The 19,425-nt window shown below is 37.6% G+C and overlaps 1 protein-coding gene across 2 annotated transcripts in view; it reads right to left on the minus strand.

Annotated features, from left to right (window-relative positions):
* Nucleotides 1-19,423, minus strand: part of VMP1 (vacuole membrane protein 1) — a 116,547-nt gene extending 97,124 nt beyond the window's left edge. The window contains exon 1 of one of the 2 annotated variants that reach the window (XM_012770917.3): nucleotides 19,279-19,423. The gene's annotated coding sequence lies outside the window, so the exon portion shown is untranslated. Of the gene's footprint in view, nucleotides 1-1,582; nucleotides 1,856-19,278 lie in introns of those variants that run through there. The other variant, XM_012770984.3, reaches the window with a different exon arrangement.
* Between the last annotated feature and the right edge of the window lie 2 nt (nucleotides 19,424-19,425).

Genomic DNA, 19,425 nt, shown 5'->3' on the forward strand with positions numbered 1-19,425 from the left:
CAGAAGCTTAAAGTTTGATTCTACAAATCTAAGCTATACTTCTATAAAGGTGTAGTCAAAAGATAATGCAGCCCAAGCAGTTATAAAAAAACAGTTATTTTGTGAAAATATGTAAGGCCAGAGCATCACAATAGATTTACAAGATGGAAATCTATTCCACGAATCTGGATTTTATTAATAAAAAAAATCAAATTAAGATGTTTGAAATGGAACCATATAAAAGAGTTAAAGATTTTCTAACTGCTAGTATTTAACTTGAGGCCACACTTAAGTTCTGCAAATACTTAAAACTATGTGGGTTCAAATAGTTTGAACCATTTCAAACATAGTTCAGCCACTCACCTACATCATAATAAGTAAAATTTAATTAATTTGTGGTGAAAAGATAAACAAGGCACAAAAGGGTTTGTATTATGAAGAAAACATTCTAAAACCTTTCCACTTGCAAAACACTGATAATTGAATTCATCTACTCCTTCCCATAGTGCCATCTTCAAGAGATAAAAGAGTTTTATCCAAAACAACTTGGGTCCATTTGAGTTGTGCTTATAACAATGGTATTGCACAATTATTTAAAGGTTTTGTTCTTAAGATATTGCAACATGAATTTTCATTTGAGCAAATAATGTGTTCTTACACAATGTGCTTGAGAACAGTCTCAAAAATTCTCTCTAGAAAACAAAAAATAATAGCCTGGAATTTTGTTTTGTAAGAAATAACCCAGGGAACTAAGTTATTTGCTTGTAATCAGTTTATTTCTTCAAAAACAAAATAAATATGCAGTTTTAAAACAACTTTTCAAAAACTTTTGCCAATCTTAAAAGAAAGAACTACAGCATAAAACCAAAGAAGCAAAGAACCAATGATGTTCTAAACAATTAAGCTTATAAAACCATCAAAATTTTTTTTTGCATTTTGACAATTTAGGGTGGCTATAAACATTCTAAGATAAAACCACCAAAGTAAAAGAACCACTGGGGTTCTTAACAGTTAAGCTTATAAAAGTATCAAAACTTTTCTGCATTTTAACCACTTTCAAAGGATCTTACATTATCCCTTGAAAACATGCTCAATTCCTTTGCCTCCTCTTTCCCCAATCACTCATACTGCAAAAGTGCAACGCCCCTGGAATAGCCTATATTTTTACAATCTGCCTGAGTAGCCAAACAACTGGAGAAAAACTACACAATTGCTCAGACACTTTAAATTCACTTATTCATTTAACAAATGTTTATCAGGTGTCCATTATGTGCCAGTTACTGAGATGCCAAATCTCAAACCGATGATTCCTACTGATAAACTTTTTCTTACTCTTACAACTATTTCATGCCTTGCTCTCTCTCTTCAAATTTCCTGCCCTACTTTTCTCCTTTCTTATTCTCAGCCATTGACTTTTTTTAAAGAAAAAAAAATCACAAAAGCAGTGGGAGAATTCCCCTACCTGTGTACCACTAAACCTACTAAAATGTTTACAGCTCTACCCATGTTAGCATTCTCTCTTTACAAGTAGAGCAGTGTCCTCTACCTACCAAAGGCCATTATGTCATTATATACATTCTATACAACACCCTCTCTCTCTCACCTTCTGAGACTTTGCTCCTTCAGTTTCTTTCCGTCTCTCTCTGTAATCAATCTTTCCCCCTTTATTCTCACCAGCAGACAAGCATTATCCAGTATTTCCCATTTCTCAGTTCTCCTTCATAGACATAATTCTCAAAAAAGTTGCCTATATACACAGTCTCCAGTTCCTCATCACCAAATCTCTGCTCAATCCATTGCAATGTGACTTCTGTCCTGACAAATCAAAAGAAATTGCTTTTGTCAAGATTTTCAATGACCTCTACGTTGCCAAAGCCAAAGGACACTTATTGAAGGATTCTTACTGAATCTCTTAGCTCCACTTAACACAAGTATCCACTCCCTCTTTCTTGAAACACTCTCTCTTGTTTTTCTTCCTATTTCTCTGGCTACTCCACTAACAGCTCCTCCTGCTCTACTACTTGGAGTTCTTCAAAGCCTGGTCCTAGATTCCTTGTAGTGTTCTCTTTATACTCTCCCTAATGATGTCATCTTTCACTCAGCCTTAAATAACCTCTACATACTGACAATTCTCTTTCTTTCAAAAGCACAACGGTGTCTCATGTGACAGTACTTTATGACAGTGCTTTATGAATATTTTGTAAGAATAATTAGAATCACAGAAGGGAACTTGGAGAGTGTATTAAAGCCTATTCCACTCCTAAAAATCACAGATAAAGAAACATTCTAGAGGTAGAGTGACTTGTACAATGTCACAGAACAAGTTAGTGACAAACTTGGAGGCAGAACCCAGATACAGGGTGATCTTAGGAGTATGTTGACCTATTGGGAAAAATACTTCCACCCCCCCAAAACTAAATTGAGGATTATTTTTCTGAGAATTTTGAAAGAGACAAGCTCAATCTACAAAAGTAAAGTAATATAATAGCTAGTAGACTCAAATCTAGTTAAGTTGGAAATTATGTTAAAGTAGGAGACATTATTAGGTTGTGCTCAAAACCATAAAATTATTAACTTTACTGCCCGAATAAAAAAACAAATCAGGTGACTGATTTTATAAGAGAGGTTCAATAAGACAAAAAAATGTTAATATTAATACATCTCTAGCACAATACAGCAGAAGTTATCTGATCTATAAATCTCATGTCTATTAGGGCATACAGCATCATGATTATCAAAGGCCTTTGATTGTTTCACTATCCACATTTGTTTGATTCCATGCTCCCAAATAATGTTTTAATTATAACATGGCCTCTTATGTAGATTAGCCTGTAAACAGAGAATACACCTATAATGGATTGATTTGTGTCTCCCCAAAATTCATATAGTGAAGCCCTAAACTCCAATGTAACTGTATTTGAAGATAGTGCCTTTTAAGAAGGTAATTAAGGTTAAATGAGGTCGTAAGGGTGGTACTCTATTAAGAACTCATGTTGTTGTAAGAAGAGACACTAGACACCTTTTTCTTCTGCCTGTGCACAGAGGAAAGTCTATGTAAGAACATAGGGAGAAGGTGGCTATTAGTAAGTCAGGAAGAGAAACCTCACTGGAAACCAACACTACGGGCACCCTGATCTTGGACTTCCAGCTTCCAAAATTGTGAGACAATAAATTTCTGTTGTTTAAGTCACCCAGTCTGCGGTATTTTGTTATGGCATCCCTAGCAGACTAACACAAAGATGATTCGTATAAATAAGAAGATCCAGATCACAGGATAGTAATATTTTTCTTTATAGTATTAGAAAACTCTTATCGTGGGTTTGTCAATTTGGTTTGAGTAATTCTACACACTAGAGTACATTCAGCTATATGTTTACCAATTCAAATTTCTAAACTACAAAAATCAGGATCAGACCCTGAAGTGTGATACCTATACCAAGTTCCAGATGCTCTGAAAGGATTCAACCACATGGCCAACCTGTCTTTTTTCCAGAAAACAACCCATGTACTTTATTGCATGTGTCTTCAAACTGCAATAGTGATTACTTAATTCAGGATCAACATACCTTGCTAATTTTACTCATTATCAAATTCATCATTGTAAAATGACCCATTTCACAGGGAAACAGGAGAACTTGGTGCCTGAAAGCTGCCAATACATCCTGATTGATTTGAGGCCATATAAGGACAAGACACATTTGGACTATGTATTTATCTGTACTCCACATACCCTAGGACCAAACCCATCCACCCTATTCTAATTCTGTTCTCCTTCTCAGCTCAAAGAATTTTTATATTTTGTAGCTAAAAAAAATCCTACCACCATCACTTAATATTAATAGTTATATGGCCTTAGGTTAAATAATTTAAGTTTCTGCATTTGAACATATTTATATAGTATTCCTATCCATATTTTCATGTCATCCTTAAATGTTTTTGTTTTGCATTGGAGGAATTTCAGTAATTTAGCTTCTTTACTTTAAGACAAATTATATAAGTGTCCCCACATAGTGACTGGCACATAGCAGGCACTTAATGTTAGTTTCTCCATGCCGTTTTCACAAATGTCACAATTTTCTAAAATAATCATAGTGAATACTACCATGAGTATTCACTTACAGGTACTTGCTTTCCATATTTCTATACTATATAAGAGCCTACATAACTGGTTTCCACAGCCTACATTACAGAAGCATCCACAGAATTAGAACAAGTTTAGTTTGTATAAGATAACAAAAATGAATTATTTTTCATCAATCTAAATATTTTAAAATGTACTACAAAGAAATCTGTTAAAAATGATGGGGCAAAAGGGCTCTAGTCTACATAGCTGTGATGAGATGAAGTAATCATTTTTAAGGGGAGTCGCTTTTCACAATTCATTGAAGTAGCGTTAATTTTGGAAATCTGTGATGAAACATTATCAGTAAAATTCCTGATGTGGGAGTAAATACAAAGTATTCTTAGCCTGTTTAAAAGATTGAAATGTCCTCAAACAGGAATCTAACACATATTCTTGACATTCAATGGAGTCCACTTTAATGTAATATGCACATTACAGAGAATGCATATATGTAAGTTAGTTTTGTTTGTAAGACTTGACAATGCTAAAGTAAACTTCATAGGTCTGTGGATGGAGTGAGAAGACAGAAATAGGACAGAAGCATAACTCAAACATCAAATAATACTTTGCACTGTGAACATTTATCTGGCTATAAAAAATGTGTTAAAAGACTGTAACTATCAGATTTTAAATGCAGCTAAAGAGTTTAAAATAAAAAGTTGATATTAAAATACATGGGGTCTTTTGTTTGTTTCTGGCAAAAGAACTTGGAAAACACTAAAAAAATCAGCTCACAAAGGTTCTTTGTAGGCTGTACATTCAGTGCTAAGACTATAATACTCCATTCATTCTAAACATTAGCCACACTCGTAATGAAAAGAAACAATGTGAAAGTAAATTACTGAAGTGTCCCTGAAAGAAAAACAAAAAATATTTAATGATGACATAATACTAGCAACTTTCTGAGAAATATGAGTTACTGGAAAAGTTAACAAGGTGAAAAGAAAGTGAGAGTAAGGAAGCTATTGATTCTCATTTTCTTGGCAATGTTATTCCAAAATGAAATGAACATACTTCCTTTTAAGGAAATCATCTATTTATATGAATTCTGCTTTCTCACAAAACTATTAAGTCAGCTTTCTCAATAAAACACAATGTTCTTCATATAGCATGTACAAATGCAGATTAAGTACTACAACATTCAGTAACCTTTCTTGCTTCCAGAAGTGTCTATTGCTAATTGTACTATTTAGTGCAGTTACAGATTATTCTAAAATAGCTGTATGTTTCCTTAAAACTATTAAGGAATTGCAAAATACTCTGATAAACTAAATAAATAATCTAAGTAAGTAATATATCTTGGTCAATGAGGCTTTGATACAGTTTTCCACTTGTGTAGGGATACAAAGCCAAAGATAATTCAAAAACAATGCACAATATTAGGCTGACTATTGAATCATCTGACTCTCTGAGTCAGATAACAGTATCATAAGAGTGTGAAAGTTAAAGAGTGTGTTTTCTGAGAATTCAATATGATGTGAATGGGAATACACGAAACAATTCCTTGACTCTTTGTGAACTTTCTAAGTCTTGGGGAATTAGACAAATTAAAACCCTAAATTAGAATATAATTTAAAAGCACTCAAAATCATCGCAAATCTCCCAATATGGGTTAACAGGTTACATGGATATATACTGCTTGCCTAAAATGTGTCTCAATTTAGTGACATGTGAAATATATTCAACTCATCATAGGTTTCTAATCATCCAAAAGGCCATTGCTCCAGATCTAATTTTTAACTAGATAAAATTTTAAATGAAAATCCCAATTAAAAAAAGATACAACCTAGAACACACTTGAGGGTCTGATAGGTTTTGGAGAAGGTTTCTTTACCTTTTGCTTTCAATATGTAAAAACATCATTACATGTTCTTTCCTGTTAAGACATGATTTTATTTTCATGGAAAAAATGTACAACTTATAAAATTACAGTTTGATAAACTCCCATCTGTCATTTTCTCTTTTTTTTTTTGAGACAGAGTCTCGCTTTGTTGTCCAGGCTAGACTGAGTGCCGTGGTGTCAGCCTAGCTCACAGCAACCTCAAACTCCTGGGCTCAAGCAATCCTGCTGCCTCAGCCTCCCGAGTAGCTGGGACTACAGGCATGCGCCACCATGCCCGGCTAATTTTTTCTATATATATTAGTTGGCCAATTAATTTTCTTTCTATTTATAGTAGAGACGGGGTCTCGCTCTTGCTGAGGCTGGTTTTGAACTCCTGACCTCGAGCAATCCGCCCGCCTCGGCCTCCCAGAGTGCTAGGATTACAGGCGTGAGCCACCATGCCCGGCTGTCATTTTCTCTTAATCTACTCCTAAACGTCCACACAATTTTTCATAACCAATGCAATCTTAGTTAAACGTTTTCACCAAAAAGATGAGTAAAAGAAAGGTCAAGAATTAAGATGGTGAAAGGAATACCAGAGTAGAGTTGGGAGATTCAGCTAACTGAATCAGCTAACAGTGTGAGACCTTGGACATGTCATTTTACACCCCAGATTCTCTCTTTCCTCATTCAATTGTTAGGCACAAGGAGTAAATGACAGTCATAATTTCCTTTCTATTCAAATAGTAAAAAAATTCCACACTTAGCATGGTGGGAGGCCAAGGCAAGAAGATAGCTTGAGCTTGGAAGTTCAAGACCAGCCTGAGCAAGAGCAAGACCCTATCTCTGCTAAAAATAGAAAAATTAGCCAGGCACAGTGACACATGCCTGTAGTCCCAACTACTCAGAAGGCTGAGACAGGAAGATTGCTTGAGCTCAGGAGTTTGAGGTTGCTGTGAGCTAAACTGATGCCATAGCACTGTATCCTGCAAAACAGAAGGAGACCCTGTCTCAAAAAAACAAAACAAAACAAAAACAAACAAACAAAAATTCCTCCTAGTGCAAGGGTAGGGTTTTGGATTTATGTAATAAACTAGTGATGTTTTAAAGGATAAATCACTTCTGTATAGTGATTTATCATTTAAAAATAGATTAACTAACATAATGCTAACAAACCTCTGTAGGGGAGTTACTTTCATCCTAGCTTTTTACAAATGAGAAACTGACTACTCTCAAAAGGCCCCAAATAGCAATTCAGCAGCATATAAATGCTAAAGCAGGAGTTCAACCTCACTTTTCCAACGCCAAATTCATTAGTTCCTCTACCATACAAAACAGTCTGGTGATAGTATTTTTCAAACTGTCACCAAGGAATTCCAGAGTCACAAAACAAGAGACCAAAAAATAACTCCATAGGTTTAGCTTGTTCTAGCATTTCCAAATGTTCCCCATTATTAGAATTAACACGACATTCATCCCTATTGATTCTCACTACTTAAACTGATTATATATGAAATTCAGATGACTTCACCTTTGCCTCTTTTGGTCATTTCTTTGTGGGTTATTACTGTTTAAGTATTTCTCTGACAAAATATTAAACTTGGGTTGCTTAATGGACTTTTCTACTGCCCCTAAATGCCTGGGGAATATAAACTAGCCTTTAATAAGAAAATAAGTTAAATCACAGAATATTTTCAAATGACTAAAGTCTATGCTTCATATTATTTATATCAAAATGAAGAATTTGATCCAGTCAATTCTATAATTTATGATCTCTAAAACTGAACTTTTTATTATCCACTATTTGGAAAAATATTGACCTGATACATGTTCTCCACCTATTAAAATGATAGTAATGGCCAGGCATGGTGGCTCATGCCTGTAATCCTGGCACTCTGGGAGGCTGAGGCGGGAGGATCGCTTGAGGTCAAGGGTTCAAGACTAGCCTGAGCAAGATCCCATCTCTATAAAAAATAGAAAAATCAGCCCGGTATGATGGCTCATGTCTGCAGTCTCAGCTACTCAGGAGGCTGAGGCAGGAGGAACACCTGGGCCCAGGAGCTTGACGTTGCAGTGAGCTATCATGATGACACTGTACTCTAGCCCAGGCAACAGAGTAAGACTCTGTCTCAAAAAAAACAAAAAACAAAAAAACCCCACAACTGTTCCTTTGTGAAACATACTGTTAACAAAACAAAAAGGTAAACCACAGAATGAGAGAAAATACTTGCAATACATATATGTGACAAAGTACTTCACTCAGATACAAAATGAAGGCAGTGTTGTATTAGTGCAGAGATGAATAAACTAACTGACCAAGATAAAATTCTTGTGTTTTTGGAGCTCTATAGGTCAGAGATGGCAAGATACATCACTGGGGAAGGGAGAGACTATTTGATAAAATGAATTGAGAAATTGGTTATCAAAGTAAGAAAACAAAATCTGGATTCCTTACTTTAAATCACAAAGTTCAATTCCAAATGGATTAAAAATTTAAAAGTCAAAAAGCAAAACTGTCTGGGCACAGTGGCTCACGCCTGTAATCCTAGCACTCTGGGAGGCAGAGGCAGGCAGATTGCTCGAGGACAGGAGTTCGAAACCAGCCTGAGCAAGAGTGAGACCCTGTCTCTACTATAAATAGAAAGAAATTAATTGGCCAACTAATACATATGTAGAAAAGATGAGCTGGGCATGGTGGTGCATGCCTGTAGTCCCAGCTACTCGGGAGGCTGAGGCAGGAGGATTGCTTGAGCCCAGGAGTTTGAGGTTGCTGTGAGCTAGGCTGATGCCACGGCGCTCACTCTAGCCTGGGCAACAAAGTGAGAGTCTGTCTCAAAAAAAAAAAAAGCAAAACTTTTAGAAGGAAACATAAATACTTTTCTGCCTTGGGATAGCGAAGGACTTCTTTTTTTCTTTTCATTTTTTTTCATAGAGATGGGGTCTCATTCTTGCACAGGCTGGTCTTGAACTCCTGAGCTCAAGAGATGCTTCCTACCTCGGCCTCTCAGAGTCCTAGGATTACAGGTGTGAGCCACTGTGCTTGGCCTGAGAAGGATTTCTTAAGACACACAAAAAAGCTATCCATAAATGAAAAGACTGATAAATTAGAAAACAACTAAAATGAAAATTTAAATCCATCACGAGTAGCTTAAGAATGTGAAAAGAAAAAACAGAGGAACATATAACTGATAATGGACTAGTAAGCAGATTACATTAAGTATCAATAATTTTAAGAAAAAGACAACCCTACAAAACTAAAACAGGCAAATGACACAAAGAGGAATTTCATAGCAGAGAAAATATGTATGGCCAATAATTAAGTAAGATATCTACTTGCCATCACTGACAATCAAAAAATATAAATCAAGATCACAATGAGATACCATTTGTATCAATTAGCTTCTGCTGTGTAACTACTTTGCCTCAAATCTTAGTGACTTAAAAAACAATTTAATATTTCGATGATTCTGGGGGTTAGGTTAGGCAGTTCTGGTCTGGGTTAACCTGGCTCTTGAACTAGGCAGGCAGGCTTCACTTATCTGGGATTGCTCTGCATGGTCTTCCAACCTCCAGTAGATTATCCTGTGCCTTTTTCACATGGTGGGCTCAGGGATCCAAAGAGCAATAACAGAGGACAAGCTCCACCATGCAAGTGCCTTTCAAACTTGTGCTTATGTCATACTTGCCTATGTCCAATTGGCCAAAGCAAGTCACATAACCAAGTACAGAATCAAGGGGTGGAGAAACAGACTCCAGAAGTAAAATCACATTGCAAAGAAATATGCATACAATGATGGGAAGAATTAATTGGCCATTCTGCAATTCTGCAACCCACCACTCAATTTTACAATCCACCACATCATTTTCACATGAATTCCTTTGGCACAAAAGTAGGAAGTATGACAATAGCAAAGTTCAGGAAACAACTTGTAAAGGTGAATACTGGCACACACTATACCAGCAATTCTGTAACTGACTGTGAACAATCAAGTTAGATAACTCACTACCTTCGGACCAGCCTATACCAGCAATTCTATTCCTAGGTATAGAACTACTATGGTTTGAATTTGTTCTCTCCAAAATGCAGGTGTTGCCAATGTGATAGTATTAAGTGGAGGCTAAGCACAGTGGTTCATGCCTATAATCCCAGTACTTTGGGAAGCCCAGGTAAGAGGCTGGCTTGAGCCCAGGAGTTTAAGACCAGCCTGGGCAACACAGCAAGACCCTGTCTCTAAGAAAGAAAAAAAATAGCAGGGCATAGTGGCATGCATCTGTAGTCCTAGCTACTCAGGAGGCTGAGCTGGGAGGATCGGATCACTTGAGCCCAAGAGTTGGAGGTTGCAGTGAGCTGTGATCACACCACCGCACTCCAGTCAGGGAGACAGAGCAAGACCTTGTTTTAGAAAAAAGAAAAAAAAGAAGTGGGGCCTTTAAGAGGTGATTAGTCCAAAAGGGCTCCTTCCTTGTGAATGATCAGGTGCCCTTATAAAGGATCTTGGCTAAGGAGTTCACCCTTTTTGCCCTTCCACAATCTGCCCTATGAGGATACAGGATTTCTTGGTTTCTCCCCTCTAGAGGACACAGCAAAGTGGTATCTTTTTTTTTTTTTTTTTTTTTTTTTTTCACACTTCAAAAAGCTTTTATTGAATTTAATTTCCAAAGCACAGACATTTTAGACAATTGTGCACGGGCCCTGAATTTTTTCAGGGGTGTTTTTGGCTACTGTAAAAAACACACACACACACACACATCAGTGAGCTGCCCCAAAGTGGTATCTTGTAAACAGAACAACTCTCATCAGATGCCAGAACCTTGATCTGGGACTTCCTTGCATCCAGACTGTGAGAAATAAATTTCTGTTCTTTATAAATTACCCAGTCTGTGGTATTCTGTCATAGGAGCATAAAACAGACTAAGACAGAAATTGGTACCAAGAGTGGGGTGTTGCCATAACAAGTACCTAAAAATGTAGAAGCTGCTTTGGAATTGGGTAATGGGTAAAGGCTAAAATAGTTTTGAAGTGAATGCTGGAAAAAGGCTACACTGTTGTGAATGGAGTATTAAAGGCAATTCAGGTGAGAGCTAAGAAGAAAAGGGCTGTAGGGAAAGCTTCAGTCTTCTTAGAGGTTACTTAAGTGGTAATGAACAGAATGTTGGTAGAATTATGGAAAGTAAAGGCCATTTTGATGAGATCTCAGATGGAAATGAGAAACAAGGTATTGGAAAATGGAGGGAAGGTCATCCTTGTTATAAAGTGGTAAGAATTGGGTGAATTATATTCATGACCTAGGACTACATGGAAGGCAAAACTTAGAAGTGATGAACTAGAAAATTTGGTGAAGAAATCTCCAAGCAGCAAAGCATTCAGCATTTGCATGAATTCTCTTAACTGTTTACACTAAAATTTGAGAAGAGGGAAACAGTTTATGGATGGAGTTTGTAATCAAAAGATTGTAAAATCAATGTAAAGATTTAGAAAATTCTCAGGCTGGCAATGTAAAAAATAGAAAAATACCTTTAGGAGAGAAAACTAGGGGTGTGGTCAAGTGACCTTTTGATAAAATGATTAGTATGAATAGAAGCCAGGTAACAGTCATCAATGGGAGAATGACCTCAAAGGCATTTCAGAGATCTTCAATGCACACCCTCTCATCACAGGTCCAGAGTATAAGGGCCTTTAGAGCAGAAAGGTTTGAAGGGAAGGTCCCAGGATGCAACAGCAAAAGCTATAAACAACTCAAATGTTCATTGTCAGGAGAACAGATAAAGTGTGGGTTCACTTACATGATGAAATATTACACAGCAGTGAAAATGAATTTTTCATTTACTCATTTAATAACTATTTACTTAATATATACTATGTGTCAGACATAGTTGGCTAGAGATGTAGTGAACAAAAATCCAAACAGATGTTATCAGATAGTGATAAGTGCTGCTGTGTAAAATAAAATTGGTATGTTACATATGCATGTTTTTGTGCACATATTTTTTTATTTCGGCATATTATGGGGGTATAGATTTTAAGGTTTCAATAAATGCCCATTGCCCCCCTCCCCATGTGCACAATTTTTAAGAGAGTCAATAGAGAAGCTTTCTCTGAGAATCTGACATTAGAGAACAAACATGAAAAAACATGGAGAAGAGGAATTTCAGAGAAAAAAAAGAAGCGCAAAGACTGAGGCAAGAGTCTGCCTGGCACATTTTATTTAGCAATAGTTACTAAGATTGTTGATAAATTTGAATATTTAAATTTTTAAAAATTAGGGTTTTGCAGATATATAAAACTGATTTCAATTTTATTAAAATGTCATTTTTGGAAATAAAAATCTAAAAAGTTTAATATATAACATTCATAGACACTAAACTATCTTGAAATATAATCATTACAATAAAAATAAATATATAATAAATTATGACAGAAAATAGAATCCTATAAGACCCCAGGCATCTCTATTATTATTTAATAAAGACAGAAGAAAACTCTTCTGCCCCATAGAAGCCAGTACTGTAAGCAGTACTTGAAAGCTTATGAGGGGCAAGAGATCCTTGGATATCCTTGACTAAAGGCCTTTTGTAAACCTGCAAACCTGAAAGTTTCTAGAATGACCTAGACTCAACAATCAGAGAAGTAGTTAGCAAGATCAACCAATTTACCTTTATTGAACTTTATTCTGTCCTTTCTAAACTCTTCTTCTCCCAGTACCTGGCACAACCACCCACCCAGTCACTAAATCCAGAAGCTTAGTCATCCCTGACTCTTCTCTTTTTCTTACCACTCATCTAATCCTGGACCAAGTCCTACTCCAAGTATATTTAGTATCCACACACTGCTGTCCATCTTCTTTGCCACCCCTCTGGTCCATCTTCATTTCCCACTTTGACTACTGCAGTAGGCTCTAAATTTCTCTCCATTTCTATTCTTGTCCACTTCAATTCACCCCTCACACATGTGGAACAGTCAACTTTTTTTTTAAGACAGAGTCTCACTCTGTTGCTCCGGCTAGAGTGCCATGGCATCAGCCTAGCTCACAGCAACCTCCAACTCCTGGGCTCAAGCAATCCTGCTGCCTCAGCCTCCTGAGTAGCTGGCACTACAAGCATGCACCACTATGCCCAGCTAATTTTTTAATATATATTTTTAGTTGGCCAATTAATTCCTTTCTATTTTTAATAGAGACGGGGTCTTGCTCTTGCTCAGGCTGGTCTCGAACTCCTGACCTTGAATGATCCTCCCACCTCGGCCTCCCAGAGTGCTAGGATTACAGGCATGAGCCACCACACCCAGCCAACTTCTTATAAATCATATTACTCCTCTACTTAAAATTGTAGAATGAGGCCGGGCATGGTGGCTCACACCCCTAATCCTAGCACTTAGGGAGGCTGAGGCGGTGGATCGTTTGAGCTCAAGAGTTCACGACCAGCCTGAGCAATAGCGAGACCCTGTCTCTACTAAAAAATTAGGAAGAAATTAGTTGGACAGCTAAAAATATATAGAAAAAATTGGGCATGGTGGTGCATGCCTGTAGTCCTAGTTATTCAGGAGGCTAAGGCAGGAGGATTGCTTGAGCCCAGGAGTTTGAGGTTGCTGTGAGCTAGGCTGATGCGACAGCACTCTAGCCCGGGCAACAGAGTGAGACTCAGTAAGTAACTAACTAAATAAATAGTAGAATGATTTCCTATTGCACTCAAAATCAACTCAAGATTCATTCCCATGGCTTGCAATGCTCTACATGACCTGAACCCTGGAACCCTATGTGAGGAAAAACCCAAACCATGTTTTTCTCTGCTCTCACATCACAATAAGCAATACAGAATTGTGTGATCCCAAAGTATGTGGGGATTTCTGCCCACCAGTAAGCAAGCAATAAGCAATGCAGTGGACACCAGCTGAGAGTCCTCCAATTCAATTCCAACACTACCTTCCCAGAGATAGAGTCAGATCCCACGGGTTCAGGGCTCAGTCCCCAAGACTACCCCCTGCCCTTAAGACACCGGTCTCAAGTCTAGGCCTCCAGAACTTCTACACGACCCACTTTAAGTTGGGGTTCCCACGACAGCTTCTTTGGGTTTGATTATTTTGCTAGAGTGGCTCATAGAACTCAGGGAAATACATTTACTGGATTATTACAAAGGATACAGATGAAAAGATGCATGGGGCAAGGCATGTAAGAAAGGGGCACAGAGCTTCCATACCCTCCCTGGGAGTGTCACCCTCCAGGAAATTCCAAGTGTTCAGCTCTATGGAAGCTCCACAAATCCTGTCCTTTGGGTCTTTTATGGAGACTTCACTGGTTGTCCATGACTGAAACATGGACAACCATGTCAAAATATGGTTGGACAAGAAGGGTATGATGTAAAACCAGCAAGGCCTGTCTGTCCAGTTTTTTCTTGGCCTCTCTGTACAGCAGTCCTTCCTCATATGGGGCAGGGCTCTCTGCAATGAGGGTCTTTTGAGCCACAGATTAGAGTCCTGCCTTGGGCAGGTGAAAGGACAGGAAAAGGTCAGAGACAGATATTCTATTTTCTGAAATCTGCTCTTGAGGCCTAAACGGCACCAGCATTTCAATGGCAGTTATGAGCCAGGAACTGTGGATGAAAAAACAAACAAACAAACAAAAATATATATATATATATACACACAGACACACATGTATATATCATATTACCAGAGTATCTTTCCTATATCATCTCATGTTGCTGTATTCCAAGTCTACTGTGCTCCAGCCTCAAAGAGGCATATATCCACACTGTTAACTCTCTCTCAGACCCTTGTTTGCTTCCTTCATAACAAGTCTTGTTTCCCACTGTTTTCTCCAGAACTTGGTATAAGGCCTAGGACACAAGATGTTTGTTCATGACTGAATGAATGAACAGATAAGGCAATGTCACTGGAAAGTGACAAAAAAAGTAAGTGCTAGAAGACATCATTAAATATCAAAAGAACACTTGGTTTCAATTCCCAAATTCTATGTTATGGCTTATACAGATAATGTAATCTGTTAATAATACACAAATGTTAACAGCATGGCCTATAAGAATGCCTCATTTGGTTAAGAATCCCACATATGTTGTAAAATATTCACAAAATGAAATGTATACTCTGAGATATTTACTGAAAATTAATAAGAGCAAATAATAATAAAGTAAGCATCTACATAAAGTCATGCTTTCAAAAGAGGGTTGGGAAAGAGTTCTTAGCAACAGCTCAGGGGGCCACATGATGACAATGATTGTAATCATGGTTAACAACATGCTAGGCACTGTGCTAAATGCTTTACTTACATCTTTTCATCTTTTTCAGTCAATAATGGTACTGACTTTATTGTCTAGGAGGAAACAGAGACAGCCAGAGGCTAAGTGGCTAGTAAAAGGGGTGCACAGTAATAGAGCTGAGTTTGAACTAAGGCAGACTAACTTTATAGCCTTGGCTCTTAACACTACCTGCATAGTCCTTCCAGATAACCTACAAAGACCAAAGCTATCATTAAAGGATCCCAAGAACAAGAGAAAACATCACAATGAACTCCTGAAAAGATAAGGAATACTAACAAACGCTTTAGCAATTATAGGTAGCCTACCTGGGAAAGGATTACTCAATGGATTGCCGTTTACTTAATTATGCCTTAAACTTTAAGTAGCACCTTTGATCTGACACAAAAAAGTGCCTCTAGTTCAAATTGCCTTGATAGTGCAAATCAAAGAGCATAATTTTTTTTTTTTTTTTTTTTTGAGACAGAGTCTCACTTTGTTCCCCAGGCTAGAGTGAGTGCCATGGCGTCAGCCTAGCTCACAGCAACCTCAAACTCCTGGGCTCAAGCGATCCTTCTGCCTCAGCCTCCCGAGTAGCTGGGACTACAGGCATGTGCCACCATGCCTGGCTAATTTTTTCTATATGTATTAGTTGGCCAATTAATTTCTTTCTATTTATAGCAAAGACGGGGTCTCGCTCTTGCTCAGGTTGGTTTCGAACTCCTGACCTCGAGCAATCTGCCCGCCTTGGCCTCCCAGAGTGCTAGGATTACAGGCATGAGCCACCGCACCCGGCCAAAGGAGCATAATATTTTAAAATGAGCTTTATATAAGGGTTTACATAACACACAACTTCAGTTCAGCAAACACTTTCAAAGTTATTCTCACAGACAAAATAAGGAATTTCTTGAGGCAATATACTCTTTAAAAGGTTACTCCCAAAAATATTTGCAAGGCTTTGTGATAGGGGGTTAATAACCAACAAAATTGCAACCAAATTTTCCCTTCAATTCATCTAATTTGTCAGGATTCTCTAATCTAGAATTCATTCCTATGCCAAAAAGGGAGATACACACAAAGGGCACTTGGGCAAAAACAGGAATTAGAGTAGCACCTGAAACTATCATCTCCAAGAAAGGAGAGAGACTTAACAGGTTTTACGAAATCAATGGAACCAAAAGTAGTACCCAACAAGACAAAGAATTAACTCTTCTACAGTGGCTATTTATCCAGAATGAAATAACTAGAGAAACGACTCTTTATATAATGGATAATTAACATAATAAAATATTAAAATTAAAAACAGCTTGGGGAAGTATTTTTAGCAGGAGCAAAGAAATTAATACAGCTCCCTCCTACTCTTTCGCAACATTTACTGAGTAGAGACATGTGTTACAAGGATCCTCTGTCACTTCCAATTGCCAGAAAGGAGACACTGCAATACCTGATAGTAATGAAGCATGAACTCAGAATAACTATTCTAAAGAATATAACTAGTTTTCTTTCCTTAATGCATTCCACTGCAAATCTTTCCAAGCACAGTTTTGGTTATTCTACAATTTGTAAGACTAAAACTGCTAAAAAAGGAAGGAAAAGTCTGTAAAAAATATGTTTATGTATATGTGTATTTATGTGTGTGTGGATAGATAGATTCCATTAAACACATAAGAGAAAACATTTTCATGCAAACCAGGAAATAGTACCAAACCATATCAAGATGCCTGGGGACAACCTTGGCAGAACAGAAAGTACACTAGGGACCTTAGTTACAGTTCAGGTTCTGGCACTGTCTAAGCCAGATGACTTCAGGCAAGCCAATTACTGATCGTTTCTGGGCCCCAATTTTCTCCTCTATTAAATGAGAAGAATCTTTAACTACATGTTCACAGAGATTCCTTCTAATTCTAAATATTGGTCCCAATGAAACAGTAAGGTTTCTTACTTAATATAAGTATATAAGTAAGGTAGGGCTATGTCTACACTTTAGTTAACTACATATAAGCACCAAAAACTTAAGCTTTTTCTGCACTTGGACATTTTCAAGTGACAATACATGATGACCAACAAGGATCAGATTTAAACTCCCAAATGCAAAACTATACTCATTTCCCAGCTACCTATTTATTAACTAAGGTGACTAATTCAATGGATCACAGTATTAAACTATGCTTGGCTAGCTTTACTGTCTTCTCACACAGGGCAAAGATCACCTCAGAAGACAACGTGATAATATTTTCAGAAAATCATGTGAAATAACAGTATTCTGCACTGATGTTCCCAGCTCTCACCAGTAAAATGATACCATATAGTCATTTATGTAATGATTTCACATTTACTATCTCACTTAATCCTTGTGACAATGCTATGAAATAAAGTGAAGCAGTACTTTTATCAACACAATACAGACTAGCTCAGAATGTTAAGTAACCTGCCAACCATTACTCAATAAATGTTGGAGCCCAGACTTCAATCCAGGTCTTCTAATTTAAAGTTTAATGATCTTCAAAACCTTAAAAAGTGGTGATTCAAGCCAAAGGCAAGAAGAAGCTGGAAAAGTAAGAAAAACTGGATAATCAGTCCCTGGATAACTAAAATGGAACAAAAAGAATATAAGATCAGATTTGGCGTTTATGCAATCAATAAGCAAATTTACCAAATGTTAAACTAATGATACACTATCATAATTCCACATCTCAAAAATCTTGTCACCTCATTTCAAAGTATGAAAAAATTTTCTAACTCAAAAATACGAATGTGTAAATTAAATAACAAACTGATTAAATTAGGTATAGGTAAACTGCTAAAAGGCATCAAACCATTTATTGAAATATTTCAGAAACCTGGTTACATGTGTGTTTTCTTCATAAGTCACAAAAATGAAACTATGTTAATCAATTGTATTCAAATAAGATATATTCCTCAAAGGAAAAAAATGCTTGTGCTTTAAAATAATGTAGGCAAAGAAGTATAATATGAAAGATTCCTACTTGAGAGTTACTTCATAACTATACAAATGAATCACATTTGTCTGGGTACCACCATCCCTCTTCCACAGGTCAGTAAAAATATAACCTAGAATGCATAAAATGCTGCCTAGTAAATAATAGTTTCTTCCTTTCACCATCTATGCTAAGGATACACAACAATTAAAATCAGAGCTAAAGACAATACAAATAACAGGGAGTAGAAATCAGAATATGAAATTCTCTATCATTACAACAATAGGAAAACGTGTACAAGCTTCTCCAGACGATCAACGCACATCTGTCTACAAAATCTTTGACAAGCCCCAAAGGAGAACTGAAAGACATTAAAGTTAAGATAAGGAGGAATGTTGCCAAGATAAGCAAACAGGGCAAATTTATATATTATTCAATTTTTGCATGGAGTTGCAGGCAATAAAAAGATAATGATTGTGTAAAATCTACTAAAGGTCATAAATAATCTAGCAGTGGCTTCTTGGAATTTTAGAGATTAAGTCGACCTTCCAGTTTTACTGCAAATACCTACACTGTAACGAAATACAGGAGTCAGGGGTCAGGGTTTGAAAAGGCAGAGAACTCTATTTTTTATGAAAGTAGGGGGATATCGGAGAAGGTCCTTTGCCAGGGGCACTACGGAGAGAAGGCCCATTCTCGTGACGACCCTGTACCACCAGCGCTTTAGATGGCACTAGCACGTCTGAATATCATTTAGGAGCGGATACATTTTAGCATCTCGCGCTAAAGGTTGGGGAGAGCAAGAACCAAACTGACAGATCCTGAGAAACAGCACGGTCGTCAGCAAGGAAGACCTTCTCTATATACTGTAAGGTCCTGGACACACCAGGACGAAAGGGTACAGCTTCTAAGTCCGCGGAGAGGAGAACGAATGGTTGGGAGTCAGGTGTCTGGGTTCAATGTCCTGATGACCAACCATGAGGTGTCCCAAATAACCTGGCTACTGCCAGGCTGAGACATTCAGCATCAGCAGCGCCCTAAAACACTGCTGGAAGTCGAAATTACGGTGCCCCAGACCTGCACTAAGTGGGAGAGCTCCAGAAGAAGCCAAGCGCTGAGGTTAGTCTCAGGCTTCCATCCCTAAATCCCCGCGTTAGTTTACTTACCCGCTCCGACCCCGGTTTCTCCGGATCTCAGGATCCTGGAAGCGGCTCCTGACCGACTCTCACACCCGCCGCTGGGCTCCGACCAACCGGAACTCGTTCGCGTCACTTCCGGTGCAGTCTTCCCACCTCCGGAGACCGCCTCCAAAA

This window comes from Microcebus murinus, chromosome 18 (genome assembly GCF_040939455.1).
Source record: "Microcebus murinus isolate Inina chromosome 18, M.murinus_Inina_mat1.0, whole genome shotgun sequence".
Taxonomy (NCBI): domain Eukaryota; kingdom Metazoa; phylum Chordata; class Mammalia; order Primates; family Cheirogaleidae; genus Microcebus; species Microcebus murinus.